This window comes from Stegostoma tigrinum, chromosome 21 (genome assembly GCF_030684315.1).
Source record: "Stegostoma tigrinum isolate sSteTig4 chromosome 21, sSteTig4.hap1, whole genome shotgun sequence".
NCBI classification, from domain to species: Eukaryota; Metazoa; Chordata; class Chondrichthyes; order Orectolobiformes; family Stegostomatidae; genus Stegostoma; species Stegostoma tigrinum.
In genome coordinates this window covers 45,684,965-45,703,137 of record NC_081374.1, presented here as the reverse complement: position 1 = coordinate 45,703,137, position 18,173 = coordinate 45,684,965, and the positions used below count along the sequence as shown (strand labels likewise).

The 18,173-nt window shown below is 49.8% G+C and overlaps 1 protein-coding gene across 2 annotated transcripts in view; it reads right to left on the bottom strand.

The window, feature by feature from the left end:
* LOC125462963 (serine/threonine-protein kinase 38) overlaps window positions 1-8,437 on the bottom strand; it is a 69,134-nt gene extending 60,697 nt beyond the window's left edge. The window contains exon 1 of one of the 2 annotated variants that reach the window (XM_059653488.1): window positions 8,320-8,437. The gene's annotated coding sequence lies outside the window, so the exon portion shown is untranslated. Of the gene's footprint in view, window positions 1-2,570; window positions 2,666-8,319 lie in introns of those variants that run through there. The other variant, XM_048553521.2, reaches the window with a different exon arrangement.
* Window positions 8,438-18,173: the final 9,736 nt, after the last annotated feature.

Below are 18,173 nucleotides of genomic sequence, written 5' to 3'. Positions count from 1 at the left end.
CAAACTCCACACAGACAGTCACCCGAGGCTGGAAGCAGACTCGGGTCCCTGGTGCTGTGAGGCTGCAGTGCTAATCACTGAGCCAGTGTACTCCCCTCTTCAGCTTGGAGTAATCATGTGCAAACTGGCTTTGAGATCTGAATACAAGTGATCCCAGCAAGTAGCAGAGGCACTTTGTCCTCAATTACACTTCTTGCCCACACCGAACCTGAAAAAAGGATACAGCAGGCATTGGAACTCTCCCCCAGAATGGGTCCTGAAACATGGAGACAGAAATTACAACATTGCCTCCCTGACCTTCTGTACATGTCTTCATCTGAAACAGTCACCGACATAGCAGAAACTCACCATGAGGGTGCACTGAGTCACCCAATAGTATAACTCCTCCTGCTCTACCCTCCCATGACCCCTACATTTTTCTCCTAAGTCCAATTCCCCTATCGAAAAATCTTACTGAATGTGCTCACACATGTCAAACAGTGCATTTAGGATCACATTAACTCGCTTCTTCTGATCCTTCTGTTAATGTTTCCCTTCAGCTTACTGACCCTTGCACCATTGGAAAGTTTAGCTTCATTTATTCAACACCCTCAAAATCTTAAGCCACACTTTCACTTTCCATACATTGTACAGAACATTCTCAGTTTCTGTAATGTCTGCATGTAACCAAAGTTCTACATCACTGGTATCATTCCAATATAAGCCCCCTACTTTTTCATGAGGCATTAACCTGCTTCCTAACCTTCTTAGAGAGTAACACCTCAGTTTTTCGTAAGAAGGGGCAGCACTGGGCTCCAAGGCAAATACAACTTGGCCATACCTTACTGTGCTACACGTGACCCATCTTGCACCAAATGCCCTTCAGTAATCACCCTTGTTCACTGACCATTACTGGCCTCCGAAATACCTGTCTTCTCATCACTCAAAGCTGACATCGCCTGCACTAGCCCTCGAGATCAACTGCAAAATACAGTCGCCCATTTTTTAAAATGGTAGCACATGAATCACTAATGCCAAGACGACCGAGACTTGCTGTTGATTAGGACAACAGTTTAAAACATAGCAGAATGTCATTGAAGTGACAGAACAGGTGATGTTCAACACTGTACTACTTGACAGGGGTACATGGTCAACCATGGGGAGATTGTCAGTGACGTGCGAGGCCTGACAGGATTCTTGCTCGACACGATGGGCCCTGTGCCCAGCCAGAATAAACATCCAAAAATCCAACACAGACAAAGACAATTCCTATCAGATTGCCAGAAATCCAATGCAGACGGAGACTGGCAGAGAAGAACAGCTGAAGATTGTCATTTCTTGCAAAGTGGTGACTCACCAAACAGTAGAAATGTTTAAGTTAAAAATGAGACACTATGTTCAAAGCACAAGCAGGAGCTGAGTATCTGGTTCACATGCCCCTCAGCTTGGAGAAACAAGCTCTGCAGCTAGCGCACTGTAAACAGAGTGCAAATCAGAGAGCTGCAGGACATCACAAACTAGCTCACAGCCAATTGTGTACCTTCTGAATTGTATCTACTGTTGAAATATGATAAATATGGCAGTAGCTTACACCCTCAGCACCACACTGCCTCAGCAATGGAGCACAGTCAGCATGATGCTCCTTCAGCAGTGCAGCACCGTGCTGACACGGCTACCCCTGGAGGATAACTTCAATCCATGGTCCTCTGATTCAAAGCTGCAAGCATTAGCCACTGACCCAAAGGCTGTTTCTCAGAACCTTTTTGACACTGATGCAAACTACACAGTTCAAATTTAGCAACTGCATACTATTTTCTGTCAATGGTTCTACTGGAGAACAAAGCCACAAGTTTCACAAGCAACAAGACACGCTTGCAGTAGACAGGGCAAGGTCCGGTCTTCAGTGAATTACAAGTAGGTCGAGCAATTATCTAGACGCAGATATTTTATCCCTCCTCCTCCCCCAGAATCGGATGCCCTCGGGGGACTAGCTCACTTGGGGACAAAGCTGTGCAACTTGCTGCTCTTGAGCAAGGTCAGTGCAGAGGGGCTGGTCATAATCAGCTGTGTTTACTCCCACTGAATAGGGAACTGTGCCAAGCCCTGTCACAGAAACTACATCAACACTGCCGGTGGGAGTCATGGAACAACTGATACAGAAAGAAACCTCTGAAGGAGGGCACTGCTTACCATTTAAGACAGCTGGGCAGCAGGGGAATGCCGAGCAGTTCCAACAATTGCCCCTGTTTAACATAGCAGAGGTGAATTCAATAAGGGGGAAAAGGTACCAGTTCTTGTTTCAGTTCAGCATTACTTATGAAATAGTTAACACATACACTTTTCATAGGAAAGACTCCTTCTGCCGAGTGGCAAGTGTTGAGGGATGGCGAGACAGTACCCTCTCAGGAGTTCTGTGATCCCATATACTGTCTAACATAGTTTCAAAATGTGCGTACACACTGAAAAGTGGCAGATTTCAAGAGTGCTGCCTTGCCGTGCAAGCTTTTTTAAAAAACAGCTTTGACAAACATCTAAACAGAACAACCAAAGCGTGCTCCGGACTTGCCTTATGAAGGGCCCCCTCAACTCACATTTTAACTGGAACCAGCCCAAAGGAGAGATTGCCAAACATTTCCACTTCTGTGGTTTAGGAATCTGCGAGGAGGTAATTATATTCCTCTCGGGTCACTAAAAATAAGCTCTGTTCTGTTCTTTCCCAGATATCATTACCAAGTTTTATAGCTGCGGCTTCTCAGCGACTTACTGTGGGAAACGCCTGGGACTAGGACTGAACCAGGGCTTGGTCCAATTCTCTTACACAAGGCTGCTAAAGAGGAGAATGGAATGTTTCAAACTGTGCATGCTTGGGGAAAAAGTGCAGCAATCTACAAACACACTCCCCAAAGACCTATCAAAACCATAAGAACGGTGCCAGCGATTGCAAACACTCTGCAAGCTTTGTTCAGAGAGGATGCAAGTCCGTAACACCATGACTCCAGCATCTCCCAGGGCTAGGGGATCTTAGCAATCTTAAAGATCAATGAGAATGGGGAGAGGTAGACCGTGACCCCCAGGGCAACTGGAACTGCCCACACATCTCCCACGCACACCTTTTCAAAATAGTGGCACCGTTTACCTGGCACAGGAACATTTGGGAAGTTTGCTATTGGCACCTGGGTGAGAGAGAGGGCCGAATATAACACTTAATCAGCCACTCCTAAAGGCAGACGTTTCCCTGACTTCAAAAGTGAAGTTTTAAAACGTGGAGTTAGTGCATCCTTAATCCTGTGGACACAGCAACATGGAAAGCTGATTTCATTGGCTAATACTACCAAGGGCCTCATGAGAAGGGTGAATGTGGAGGTGGAAAAAGACACGAGATTTCACCAGAGAGCAGTGACTGTTAAATCTCCAGCCAGTTTACAGGCCCAGAACACTCCCAAAGAGCAGGAGACACCAAGCTGCACTCAGGTAGCTCTTAGCAACAGTGTAAGCCTGAAGACATATGAGCACCCAAAGCCAGGGGGAGAGGTGGGGAGAGAGGAGCGGCAGATTGTATTCAAGAGCAGGAAGAAATTCATCAACATCTATGTAACGATATGAATTTACTATTGCTGCATTCCTGCAACAGTGACTACCAAAAAAGACTTTCAAGCATTTTCAATTCAGTTTACATGAACACACCACCTCACTAATCTGCCTCAGTGATGGTAACTGGCCAGGAATGGTGTTACTTCTGATATTACAGCACCCGGCGGGGGGGGGGGGGGGGGGGCACAGGAACAGAGAGCTGGGCAAGAAATCAGGCAGCTACTGAAAACCCTGATCTGGCATTATTCCTCTGTTTACATACATAACCTACCTGGTTTACAACTGTAACCCTCACATACCATCACAGCAACAGGACGATCCTGCAAAAGTGCCCATGTCCAGTCAAAATCCTCACTGGCTGGTTTCCTCTCATCCGCCCCACACCTATACACAATCACTGCAGCTACATATAGAATATGGCCAATATTCTAGCACATTTAAAACAGGAACATTGGGGGAAAACGGACAATGCAAACTGTGAATATTGTACAGTGAGGAAAACAAACCACCCCAAGCCAACACTGTTGGAAATTGCAGCATTTCATCCTATCCAATTCTCTCCCATGAAGTGTGACAAACAACAGCTTTAACCAGCATGACTCCATTCTATACTGACAGGGAGCAAACTAATGTGAAGCCATGGCCAATATCCTCAAAGGTGTAATTAAAACAGGTCCCCAGCATCATGTCTGTTCAAATATGCACTCAATTCTGACCCAACATCATAGATCCTATTTTGATTCCTAAGCTGGAAGCAGAAAACACCCAAACATACTCCTGAAGTGTCACAAGTTAGCTGCAGCTCATGATCACTGCTGCAGAAGGGACAACAGAATGGCTTACGCATGATGGCATTGGAATACCACAACTTCGGTCACTTGATTTCTGCAAATACAAACCCATGGGTTTTACCCACTAACCCTATCCCGCCTCCTTGACCGGTCTGTCCTCCCCGGACTGACCTATCCCCTCACTAACTCCCCACCTACCTTCACCTTCACTGGCTCTAAACCTGCGTCTTTGACCTATCTGTCACCTCTCACCCTATCTTCTCCTTTATCCATCTTCTAGCCACGTCCCCCTCTCTCCCTATTTATTTCAGAACGCCCTTTCCCTCCCCGATTTCTGAAGAAGGGTCTCGACCTGAAACGTCAACTTTCCTGCTCGGCCTGCTGTGTTCTTCCAGCTTCACACCGTGTTATCTCAAACTAATGAACATTTGTCACTGGAAGAGGAGCTCCACCCTACTGCACAAGTAGCAAGATGCCAGCTCGTGATAACCTGGCATCTCAGTTCACAACAATGCCACCTATACTCCCTTGTGAAAGTCAAGGAATAAAAGCCATTCTTACAGAGTTAGAGATATTGGATCTCAGGCCTTATTTCTCTTCTATTGTTTCTCAGTAGATCGTGGGGCCAAAATTTGAGTTGCAAAAGTTGTATTTATATCTGTAAATTTATGCATCTGACTTAATTTATGTAAAATTTCTTGTATATCATCTTAATATTCATTTTCATACAGTAGAAAATCAAAATTTCAAAGTCCATCTGGATGTTGACAATTGAAGTGCCCATCTGATATTGTATTTGAGGGAAACCAAGTAAACACCATAGAAACTGAAAAAAGAAATGGCTGAGTACAGTAAACGTGACTCAGTACGAAGCTGTCCATTTTCAGAAAACCGGAGCTAGCTCCTTCATGGAAGAAAAATAACGTTTCCAGGTTGGCCCCTTCCTGCAAATGGCCTCCAAAGCTGCCCACAACGAGTTACTCACTCATGTCAAAATCTGACACACAAGGGTTCAGGGAAACCACGTTCTCGGTGAACTAGGAGATGGACAATGAAAAGCAGCTTCCTAGTGAAGACCATCTCCCACGCATAAAATCAAAAAAGGGTCACTCTCCAAGGGTTCTACCACAGACACGACATGAGGAGAGTCTTTGCAGAACAGATGACATTCTTCTCTCCACCATCTACACAATGTTCCTTTAGAAGTCAAACTAAGCAGAAGTGGCCTCAAGAAGACACACATTACCGGCTATACAGCGTCAACAGCAGCGTAGCAAATAAACGAACAGATAAATAACCCACCAGCTTGACCCATTGCTCCAGAGACTTCAAATCCCACCATGACAACTGGAAAACCTAACTTGAGTCAATAATATCAATGTGGCACAAAAGCTGAAGGCAACCACAAAAGACCTGTTGTAAAAACCCTTTTAAGGGAGGAAATCTGCCATCCATATCCAGTCTGACCTATATGTAAGATAACAAAGTGTGAAGCTGGATGAACACAGCAGGCCAAGCAGCATCATAGGAGCACAAAAGCTGACGTTTCGGGCCTAGACCCTTCATCAGAGAGGGGGATGGGGTGAGGGTTCTGGAATAAATAGGGAGAGAGGGGGAGGCGGACCGAAGATGGAGAAAAAAAGAAGATAGGTGGAGAGAAGAGTATATGTGGGGAGGTAGGGAGGGGATATGTCAGTCCAGGGAAGATGGACAGGTCAAGGAGGTGGGATGAGGTTGGTAGGTCAGAAATGGAGGTGCGGCTTAAGGTGGGAGGAAGGGATGGGTGAGAGGAAGAACAGGTTAGGGAGGTGGAGACAGGCTGGGCTGGTTTTGGGATGCAGTGGGGGAGGGGATGAGCTGGGCTGGTTTTGGGATGCAGTGGGGGGAGGGGACGAACTGGGCTGGTTTTGGGATGCAGTGGGGGGAGGGGACGAACTGGGCTGGTTTTGGGATGCAGTGGGGGGAGGGGAGATTTTGAAGCTGGTGAAGTCCACATTGATACCATTGGGCTGCAGGGTTCCCAAGCGGAATGAGTTGCTGTTCCTGCAACCTTCAGGTGGCATCATTGTGGCACTGCAGGAGGCCCATGATGGACATGTCATCTAAGGAATGGGAGGGGGAGTGGAAATGGTTCGTGACTGGGAGGTGCAGTTGTTTATTGCAAACCGAGCGGAGGCGTTCTGCAAAGCGGTCCCCAAGCCTCCGCTTGGTTTCCCCAATGTAGAGGTAGCCATACCAGGTACAATGGATACAGTATACCACATTAGCAGGTGTGCAGGTGAACATCTGCTATATGTAACTCCAGATAGCAATGCAATGGACTCTCACTGTGTAAGGATATAATAGGAACAGGAGTAGACAATTTGGTCCTTCTGGCTTGCTCGACCAGTTGGCAAGATCAAAGCGAGCGAGGACAAACATGACTTTAACTCCATTTTCCTGCCTGCCCCAACCACCCTCCCCTCCCCCACATAACCTTGGGCTCTCTAGTCAATCAAAATAAATAAATAAGTTGGTCTAATCCAGTCTGCAATTGATTCAATGGCTCAACTTTTATTGCTCCTTGGATAGAGAATTCCAAACACTTAGCGACCCTCAGGAGAATAAATTCACCCTTGTCTCTGTCTTAGATGGAAGTGAAATGATCCAGCAGGCTGCTCAGGAATGCGGCCGGCAAACATACCAGTTATCCCTACAATTGATGAATGACAGAAATAGAAAACGTGCACCAAGTACTTTGCAAAAACAAGTCTTTGGAGGAAACATGCGAGTAATTTGGATGTCACTGGGAAATAATTTGTTCTCCATCTTTCTTGGAAACAGCCATGCACATCGCCCATCTGTACCGTACAGATTTTGGTATCTTACCAAAGTCGAGACCGTATCACCAGGCTATTACCCGAGAGGGGGCATTACAACCAGGGAACATTCTCCCTCTAAGATAATAAAGTGTGGAACACAGCAGGCCAAGCAGCGTCTTAGGAGCACAAAAGCTGACGTTTCGGGTCTCTGATAGAATTTAAACATTCTCCCCCTATCCAAGTTCCACAGTCAGGCAGTTTCTATTGAACAGATGGCATCCAGGAGCGGGAACAGCAGTTAAAAATTCTCTTGGAACATTGTGGTCAAATATCCAAGATCACTGTAATCAGTGAAAAAGTGGGATTCCATCAATGCAGTCTGGTCTGGGGAGATCATGCAATGAATTCTGAATCGATGAAGTCTGATTGATGACGGTCCCCACTAACATAACTCATCGAGAATTCAATAGTCTGGTTGGGTCGGCAAAATCCAGAGGACATGCAAAACATTTAAAACTTTGAGTAAAAAAACCTCAAATCAGATGCAAATGGACAGGAGCCCACATTAAGAAACTTTTAGCCTAAAGCTTGGTGAAGGAGACAGATGTAAAGAAGAAGTATGTTGAAGAGGGAAACAGAGGGATTTAGAAATCTTCAGCAAACAGGGGAACCTTCACAAGGCCATGCCAGACCAGGAGCTGGGATCACAGGGAAGACCCTGGATACTGACTGACCATTGCACCCGGAGAGCCCCCGGGGGCAGGGGGATAGGGACAGGTAACCGGCACTGCCCCGGGGGGGAATAGGGTCAGGTAACCGGCACTGCCCCGGGGGGGAATAGGGTCAGGTAACCGGCACTGCCCCGGGGGGGGGGGATAGGGACAGGTAACCGGCACTGCCCCGGGGGGGGGGGGGGGGGGGGATAGGGACAGGTAACCGGCACTGCCCCGGGGGGGGGGGGGGGGGATAGGGACAGGTAACCGGCACTGCCCCGGGGGGGGGGAGCGTTACACGATCCGAGACGCCGCCGGGGAAGTGTATGTCTCTCCCTCCGTCCCCAGGCCCGGCCTCGCCGCGCTCCCTCCCCCGGGGTGGTCCTGACGACACGGTCAAGCCCCAGCTGCCGGGCCGCCCGCGGACTCTCCCCAGGCCCTTACCTGGCGACTCTGGGCTGCACTGGCCCTGTCCCGTGGCCCCTGACCCGGCTCCTCTCCCGCTCCCGGGCTCCGCGCGGCCCCGGATTCGCTTCCGTCGGAACAGCAACTCAGGCCCCCTCACCCCCGCCCGCGGGCAGACCATAATACCCGTGCCCATAGCAACCAAACAGACCATAATACCCGGGCCCTTAGCAACCCAACAGACCATAATACCCGGGCCCTTAGCAACCCAACAGACCATAATTACGCGGGCCCCTAGCAACCGGGCTGACCATGATACCCGGGCCCCTAGCAACCAAACAGATTATAACAGAGACAATAGGAACTGCAGACGCTGGAGAATCCAAGATAACAAAGTGTGGAGCTGGATGAACACAGCAGGCCCAGCAACATCTCAGGAGCACAAAAGCTGATGTTTCGGGCCTAGACCCTTCATCAGAGAGGGGGATGGGGGGAGGGTTCTGGAATAAATAGGGAGAGGCGGACCGAAGATGGAGAGAAAAGAAGATAGGTGGAGAGGAGAGTATAGGTGGGGAGGTAGGGAGGGGATAGGTCAGTCCAGGGAAGACGGACAGGTCAAGGAGGTGGGATGAGGTTAGTAGGTAGATGGGGGTGCGGCTTGGTGTGGGAGGAAGGGATGGGTGAGAGGAAGAACCGGTTAGGGAGGCAGAGACAGGTTGGACTGGTTTTGGGATGCAGTGGGTGGGGGGGGAAGAGCTGGGCTGGTTGTGTGGTGCAGTGGGGGGAGGGGATGCACTGGGCTGGTTTAGGGATGCGGTGGGGGAAGGGGAGATTTTGAAGCTTGTGAAGTCCACATTGATACCATTAGGCTGCAGGGTTCCCAAGCGGAATATGAGTTGCTGTTCCTGCAACCTTCGGGTGGCATCATTGTGGCACTGCAGGAGGCCCATGACGGACATGTCATCAAGAGAATGGGAGGGGGAGTGGAAATGGTTTGTGACTGGGAGGTGCAGTTGTTTATTGTGAACCGAGCGGAGGTGTTCTGCAAAGCGGTCCCCAAGCCTCTGCTTGGTTTCCCCAATGTAGAGGAAGCCACACCGGGTACAGTGGATGCAGTATATCACATTGGCAGATGTGCAGGCGAACCTCTGCTTAATGTGGAATGTCATCTTGTGGCCTGGGATAGGGGTGAGGGAGGAGGTGTGGGGGCAAGTGTAGCATTTCCTGCGGTTGCAGGGGAAGGTGCCAGGTGTGGTGGGGTTGGAGGGCAGTGTGGAGCGAACAAGGGAGTCACGGAGAGAGTGGTCTCTCCGGAAAGCAGACAGGGGTGGGGATGGAAAAATGTCTTGGGTGGTGGGGTCGGATTGTAAATGGCGAAAGTGTCGGAGGATGATGCGTTGTATCGAGAGTACCCAGGCCCCTAGCAATCAGACAGACCATAATACCTAGGCCCTTTGCAACTGGACAGACCATAATACCTGGGCTCCCTAGCAACCGGTCAGGCCATAAAGGTGAGCCCTTAGCAACTGACTAGACCATAATATACATGGGATCCCCTAGCAACCGGACCAATGAGCGTAAAAGCCAGAATTTGTTGGAGACACTCGGCAGGTCTGGCAGTGTCTGTGGAGGGAGAGCAGAGTGATAGGGTTCAGTGACATGGTTCCTCTTCAGTGTTGCGTTTACCACTTTCTGTTGGTGTTTCGTATTTGCAGCATCCACAGATATTGTTTTAAACATTTATATCAGACCAGCCAGAGTGTTACAGTGGGAGTAGGAGCTGCCGATGCTGGAGAACCTGAAATAACACGGTGTGAGGCTGGGTGAACCAGCCAGTGTTCATCCAGCCTCGCATCGTGTTGTCTCAGAGTACTATAGGGGTAGATTTAGCTCAGTTGGCAGGACGGCTGGTTTGCAATACAGTGTGTGAGGCAAAAACATTGTGGGTTCATTTTGTACAAAGGCTGAGGTTACAGAGAAGGACTCTCCTTCTCAACCTGCCTCCTCCCCTGCGGGCGTAAATTAAGGGGGTCTAATGGGCCTGTCAATACTAAGACCATAAGACATAGGAATGGAAGTAAGGCCATTCAGCCCATCAAGTCCACTCCGCCATTTAAATCATGGCTGATGGGCATTTCAACTCCACTTACCCGCACTCTCCCCGTAGCCCTTGATTCCTTGCGAGATCAAGAATTCATCAATCTCTGCCTTGACGACATTTAATGTCCTGGTCTCCATTGCTCTCCATGGCGACGAATTCCACAGGCCCACCACTCTCTGGCTGAAGAAATGTCTCCTCATTTCCATTATAAATTTACCCCCTCTAATTCTAAGGCTGTGCCCACGGGTCCTACCTAGTCTCCCCACCTAATGGAAACAACTTCCCAGTGTCCACCCTTTATAAGCCATACATTATCTTGTAAGTTTCTATTAGATCTCCCCTCAACCTTCTAAACTCTAATGAATACAATCCCAGGATCCTTAGCCTTATGTTAGGCCTACCATTCCCGGGATTATCTGTGTAAATCTCCTCTGGGCACACTTCAGTGACAATAAGTCCTTCCTGAGGTGCGGGGCCCAAAATTGGACACAGTATTCTAAATGGGGCCTAACTACAGCTTTATAAAGTCTCAGAAGCACATCACTGCTTTTATATTCCAACCCGCTTGAGATAAACGACAACGTTATATTCGCTTTCTTAATCACAGACTCTACCTGCAAGTTAACTTTTAGAGACTCCTGGGCCAACACTCCCAGATTCCTTTGTACTTCTGCTTTATGGATTTTCTCACCGTTTAAAAAATAGTCCATGCCTGTATTCTTTTTTCCAAAGTGCAAGACCTCGCATTTACTCACATTGAATTTCATAATGTCAATAGACTATTAACCCAGGGATGCAGAATAATGTTCCTGGGGATTAAAGAATCTAATGATGACCATTACCTCCTGTGACCTGTATGTGACTCCAGACCCGCAGTGACGTGCACATCCTGTGAATGACTATGTGGTTCGGTGGTGTTAGTGCAGTGTAATTCCCATCAGTACAGAGAAGGCAGGCTGTGGGTTGACTCCCTCTAGGGATAGACCCGGACAATGCAGTTTGTTGAGTCTGATACCGATGTCATTGCTGGGTGCTTCATACAATTTCTATTGCTTTTTGTCTCAGCAGTTCATCCAGTTGAGTGGTTCACTGACACATTTCAGTGAGCCATTAAGACTTACCCACATTACTCCCAGTTAAATATGGGAAACCTGAAGACATTGTTGTCAATTCCCCCAGCCTACTCCACTTTTTTCACTGGAGCGTAGGAGATTTGAGGGGGCGACCATGTAGAGGTTTATAAAGTCAGGAGGGGTATAGCTAAGGTGAATGGTGGGTGTCTTTTCCCTAGGGTAGGGGGAATTTCAAGATTAGGGTGTACGTTTTTAAGGTGAAAGGAGGAAGACTTTTTAAAAAGATATGAGGGCAAATTTTTTACAGAGAGTGGCTCTTGTGCGGTCAAACATGAAAAGGTGTCAGTTTTGAGGGGGCTTATTCCTGGGAACGTACCAGCATAACATTAAGCTAGTCAGGATGAGATTGTGAAAGCAACGGCATTAAATTCAGGCAGTGATTGAAGGGCAATGGACTAGGAGCCAGAGATACAATGCTTTGATTGGCCAGCTGGCTACCCCCATTACACTACTTCAGCCAGTACACAGTCTCTCTTGTTCTTTCGTGTTGTTTCAGGTTGAGAGAGTAGATCTTGACACCAATCCCATTTGTCACACCATCCCCCCCTCACGTCTTCCACATCCCTGCGACCCTCTGAGTGAGTGCAATGAATCTTGTTCAAAGCAATATTGTGTGCATTCCTGGAAGGCACTGTGACACTGTCCAGGCCTGTCCAGTGACAAGATCAGCCCTCTATAAAGCTTAAGTGGCAGATTCTGATCAGCCCACAGGTGAGTGGGATCAGCAGCAGAATACAAAGGGATTCCCTTGAGACACACTGGACGCTCAGAGCCAGGAGGCCATACAGCTCCTAACAGTGGGCCAGTTCAGCTCTGGGGATCTACCAGAAGATAGGTAGCCTAGACAGCCCTGCAGAGCCAAAGGAATTGCTTTAAGTGCATCAGCATCACAAGCTATCCAACACTGATACAATTGAGGGGTAGGTGGATTCACCTAATGTTGGGAAGGAACAGCACCTGAACAAAGGAAAGTCAAAGTCAGAGAGATGGCAGAAAAGGGGAGTGGGCTTTCTCAAGGAGCTGATGGGTTGTTGGATGGGCTTGAAGCCAAGAAGCAACTAAGCAGGGAAGGGCAGGATCACGCTTCCCTCCCCGGCTGCCCCACATAAGGGCAAACTGAGTGTAAAACCTCATGACGAAGTTTCAAGATTGCAGATCAGGCAGGAGTCCAAGGCAGAGAGACAGGCTGACATCCTCCAGCCTTGCTTGCCATCAGCGGGGTCCCTTTGACCAAGAAATCCTAGACACAGAACACAGGAGGAGCAGCCCATTCGGCCCTTTGAGCCTGCACTGATATTCAATATGATCGTGGCTGATCATTCCATGTGGATGAGTTGGACCAAAGGCTCTATTGCCATGCTCTCAGACTTTATAATTGTTCCAGACTCTACAGAGTGTTGAAAGATGAGACCACCAATGCATCCACTATTTATAGGGCCACTTCCTTAAGTATTCTGGCAAGTAGATTATCAGTCGTGGAAGCATTGGAAATGGTGCAGAAGAGATTTACCAGGATGTTGCCTGGAATGGAGGGAACGTCTTATGAGGAAAGGCTGAGAGACTAGGGCTTTTCTCTTTAGAATGATGAAGGATGAGAAGTGACTTGATAGAGGTGTACAAAATGATCAGAGGTATAGATAGAGTGGACAGACAGAGACTTTTTCCTAGGGTTGGGGTAGCTTGTACGAGGGGACTTAGTTTTAAAGTGAGTGGAAGTAGATACAGGGGAGACGTCAGAGGTAGGTTCTTTACTCAGAGACTGGTAGGGGCGTGGAATGCATTGCCGGAGAGGGTAGTAGAGTCAGCCTCATTAGGGGCATTGAAGCAGCTATTAGATAGGCATATGGATGATAGTATAAGGTAGGGGTGGAGGTTAGACAGACCTTAGATTTTGGGTAAAAGTTCAGCACAACATTATGGGCCAAAGGGCCTGTCCTGTGCTGTCCTGTTCTATGTTCTAGATTATCAGACCTGGAGATTTTTCAACCTTTAATTCAATCAGTTTCCCCAACACCATTTCTTTAGCAAAACTGATTCCTTCAGTTTCTCCTTCCCACATCTATCCCTTCTCTCCCATGCAGCAGAGCCAGCTGCAGCGCCATGAATTTGACTGTTGCTATTTTCCCCTGAGAGGTCATTCCCCTCAACAATATCCAAATCTGTTTTGCAGGGGAATGACCCACAGAGGATTCATGCACTGCTTGCCTCGTCCTCTTACCCTGCCTGGTGGCCACCCATTCCATTTCTGCCTGTCGAGTCTAAGCATGTGGTGTGGCCACTTCTCTATCCATGCTATCATCCACAATGCTCTCAGATTTGAGGAGGACGCACAGTGTCCCCAGCCACCGCTCCAATTCCGAAACCGAGGCTTCCAGGAACTGCGGTTGGGGACACTTCCTGCACACACACTGGTCCCATGCACTGGAACTGTACTCAGTTTCCGACACAGAGCAGGAGAAGCCCGCCGTGGCTTAGCGCTCTCCCTCCATGACTTAGTCCTTTAAGTTAAACAATAGGCTGCCCTTAAAATCAAATAAGAGTCATTATTCAAGGGCCTTTTTCCTTCTCTGGACCTCTGCACTATCTCCTTCACAAACTGTGACCTCAAAAGCTGCCCCCCCCCCACCAGGCTCACTGTCTCCCTGTTCACTGGTCCTCGGTGCCATTGTCCCCAGATCTTCTCTCAGAAGAAACCTTGGAGGTCAATTTGGATAGATCCCATATCCAGGAGATTAGTGTAACTGACTTGGGTCATTCTCTTTCTGGATTAAGGCAAAGAAGCAAGGGGCCTATTGGAGAACAAGCACAATTGTTCTATCTCAGTCAGAGTGACCACTATTTTGTCAGAGATGGGATCCCAGAACTTCAGGTCTGCACCCCACCCCTATCTTATTATTGTTTCTGCACTCGGGTAATGTTCTGAAGTGTTTGCTCCTTTATCTCTCACTGTTTGGGCATCTATACTATCTCTCAATAATAGAATTGCTCCCTTTTTATTACTTATTTCAATCCATTGGGCCTCATTTGATGGCCCTTCTAACACATCATGCCCCTGCCAGTGCTCCCCACCCTCATGTCATGTGATTGTTTTTATAACCGATAACACTATCAACCCTCCTCCAACACGTTTTATCTCAAGAGTGGCTCCGTGGTTAGCACTGCAGCCTCACAGCGCCAGGGACCCGGGTTCGATTCCACCCTCGGGCAACTGCCTGTGTGGAGTTTGCACATTCTCCCCGTGTCTGCGTGGGTTTCCTGCAGATGCTCCGGTTTCCTCCCACAGTCCAAAGATGTGCATGCTAGGCGGATTGGCCGTGCTAAATTGCTCATAATGTCCAGGGATAAGAACTGGGAGCAGGAGTAGGCCATCTGGCTCCTCGAGCCTGCCCTGCCATTTAATAAGATCATGGCTGACCTTTGAGATGTGCAGGCTAGGTGGGTTAGCCATTAGAAAATGAAGGGTTACAGGGACTAGCTGGGATGCTATTCAGAGGGTTGGTGTGGTCTTGAGTGGCATGTTTCTGTGCTGCAGGGATTCTATTAGCTGTGATCTTATTTGAATGGCAGAGCAGGCTGAAGGGCCTGTTTCTAATGTGTATGTTGGTATGCTATCCATCTGAAAACCCTGTCACACAGAATATGGACTTGCCTCCTCTTTAAGCCACATTACGTTTCAAAGTCTGTCAGTGGCTCAGTCCCTCTGCATCATTCATTAAACCCTCTCTATTGAGGAATATGCCATTAATCATTGATCAATTACTTAGCTGTGTATCTCCACCATTCATTTTCCCCACCTGCTCTAACTGCTGACTAATTTTTCACCCTTTATTTACAGTTTTGTGACTTTTTGCTTCTGAATCCAATTTCCAACTCCCATTTCCCTGTGAGACTTGTTTAAATCTACCCCCAGCAGGGGGAGCAAGTGGCCTGCATTGGTTCTGCTAACCTCGTGCAGATCCCCATATCCCAAGATAGTAAAGTGTAAAGAGATCGAGTTCAGTGCGGGGAGAGAGATCGAGTTCAGTGCAGGGATAGAGATCGAGTTCAGTGCGGGGAGAGAGATCGAGTTCAGTGCGGGGAGAGAGATCGAGCTCAGTGCGGGGAGAGAGATCGACCCAAGTGCGGGGAGAGAGATCGAGTTCAGTGCGGGGAGAGAGATCGAGTTCAGTGCAGGGAGAGAGATCGAGCTCAGTGTGGGGAGAGAGATCGAGTTCAGTGCAGGGAGAGAGATCGAGTTCAGTGCGTGGAGAGAGATCGAGTTCAGTGCAGGGAGAGAGATCGAGCCCAGTGCGGGGAGAGAGATCGAGTTCAGTGCATGGATAGAGATCGAGTTCAGTGCGGGGAGAGAGATCGAGTTCAGTGCGGGGAGAGAGATCGAGTTCAGTGCGGGGAGAGAGAGCGAGCTCAGTGCGGGGAGAGAGATCGGGTTGAGTGCAGGGAGAGAGATCGAGTTCAGTGCAGGGAAAGAGATCGACCCCAGTGCGGGGAGAGAGATCGAGTTCAGTGCGGGGAGAGAGATCGAGTTCAGTGCGGGGAGAGAGATCGAGCTCATTGCAGGGAGAGAGATCGACCCCAGTGCGGGGAGAGAGATCCAGTTCAGTGCGGGGAGAGAGATCGAGTTCAGTGCGGGGAGAGAGATCGAGTTCAGTGCGGGGAGAGAGATCGAGCTCAGTGCGGGGAGAGAGATCGAGCCCAGTGCGGGGAGAGAGATCGAGTTCAGTGCGGGGAGAGAGATCGAGTTCAGTGCGGGGAGAGAGATCGAGCCCAGTGCGGGGAGAGAGAGCGAGCCCAGTGCGGGGAGAGAGATCGAGTTCAGTGCGGGGAGAGAGATCGAGTTCAGTGCGGGGAGAGAGATCGAGTTGAGTGCGGGGAGAGAGATCGAGTTCAGTGCGGGGAGAGAGATCGAGTTCTGTGCGGGGAGAGAGATCGAGTTCAGTGCGGGGAGAGAGATCGAGTTCAGTGCGGGGAGAGAGAGATCGAGTTCAGTGCAGGGAGAGAGATCGACCCCAGTGCGGGGAGAGAGATCGAGTTCAGTGCGGGGAGAGAGATCGAGTTCAGTGCGGGGAGAGAGATCGAGCTCAGTGCAGGGAGAGAGATCGACCCCAGTGCGGGGAGAGAGATCGAGTTCAGTGCGGGGAGAGAGATCGAGCCCAGTGCGGGGAGAGAGATCGAGTTCAGTGCGGGGAGAGAGATCGAGTTCAGTGCAGGGAGAGAGATCGAGCCCAGTGCGGGGAGAGAGATCGAGTTCAGTGCAGGGATAGAGATCGAGTTCAGTGCGGGGAGAGAGATCGAGTTCAGTGCGGGGAGAGAGATCGAGTTCAGTGCGGGGAGAGAGATCGAGTTCAGTGCAGGGAGAGAGATCGAGTGCAGTGCGGGGAGAGAGATCGAGCCCAGTGCGGGGAGAGAGAGCGACCCCAGTGCGGGGAGAGAGATCGAGTTCAGTGCGGGGAGAGAGATCGAGTTCAGTGCGGGGAGAGAGATCGAGCTCAGTGCGGGGAGAGAGATCGACCCCAGTGCGGGGAGAGAGATCGAGTTCAGTGCGGGGAGAGAGATCGAGTTCAGTGCGGGGAGAGAGATCGAGCTCAGTGCGGGGAGAGAGATCGAGCCCAGTGCGGGGAGAGAGATCGAGTTCAGTGCGGGGAGAGAGATCGAGTTCAGTGCGGGGAGAGAGATCGAGTTCAGTGCGGGGAGAGAGATCGAGCTCAGTGCGGGGAGAGAGATTGAGCCCAGTGCGGGGAGAGAGATTGAGCCCAGTGCGGGGAGAGAGATCGAGTTCAGTGCAGGGAGAGAGATCGAGCCCAGTGCGGGGAGAGAGATCGGGTTCAGTGCAGGGATAGAGATCGAGTTCAGTGCGGGGAGAGAGATCGAGTTCAGTGCGGGGAGAGAGATCGAGTTCAGTGCGGGGAGAGAGATCGAGTTCAGTGCAGGGAGAGAGATCGAGTTCAGTGCGGGGAGAGAGATCGAGTTCAGTGCAGGGAGAGAGATCGAGTTCAGTGCGGGGAGAGAGATTGAGTTCAGTGCGGGGAGAGAGATCGAGTTCAGTGCGGGGAGAGAGATCGAGCTCAGTGCGGGGAGAGAGATCGAGTTCAGTGCGGGGAGAGAGATCGAGTTCAGTGCGGGGAGAGAGATCGAGCCCAGTGCGGGGAGAGAGAGCGAGCCCAGTGCGGGGAGAGAGATCGAGTTCAGTGCGGGGAGAGAGATCGAGTTCAGTGCGGGGAGAGAGATCGAGTTGAGTGCGGGGAGAGAGATCGAGTTGAGTGCAGGGAGAGAGATCGAGTTCAGTGCGGGGAGAGAGATCGAGTTCAGTGCGGGGAGAGAGATCGAGTTCAGTGCAGGGAGAGAGATCGAGTTCAGTGCGGGGAGAGAGATCGAGTTCAGTGCGGGGAGAGAGATCGAGTTCAGTGCGGGGAGAGAGATCGAGCTCAGTGCGGGGAGAGAGATCGAGTTGAGTGCGGGGAGAGAGATCGAGTTGAGTGCAGGGAGAGAGATCGAGTTCAGTGCGGGGAGAGAGATCGAGTTCAGTGCGGGGAGAGAGATCGAGTTCAGTGCGGGGAGAGAGATCGAGCTCAGTGCGGGGAGAGAGATCGAGTTCAGTGCGGGGAGAGAGATCGAGTTCAGTGCGGGGAGAGAGATCGAGTTCAGTGCGGGGAGAGAGATCG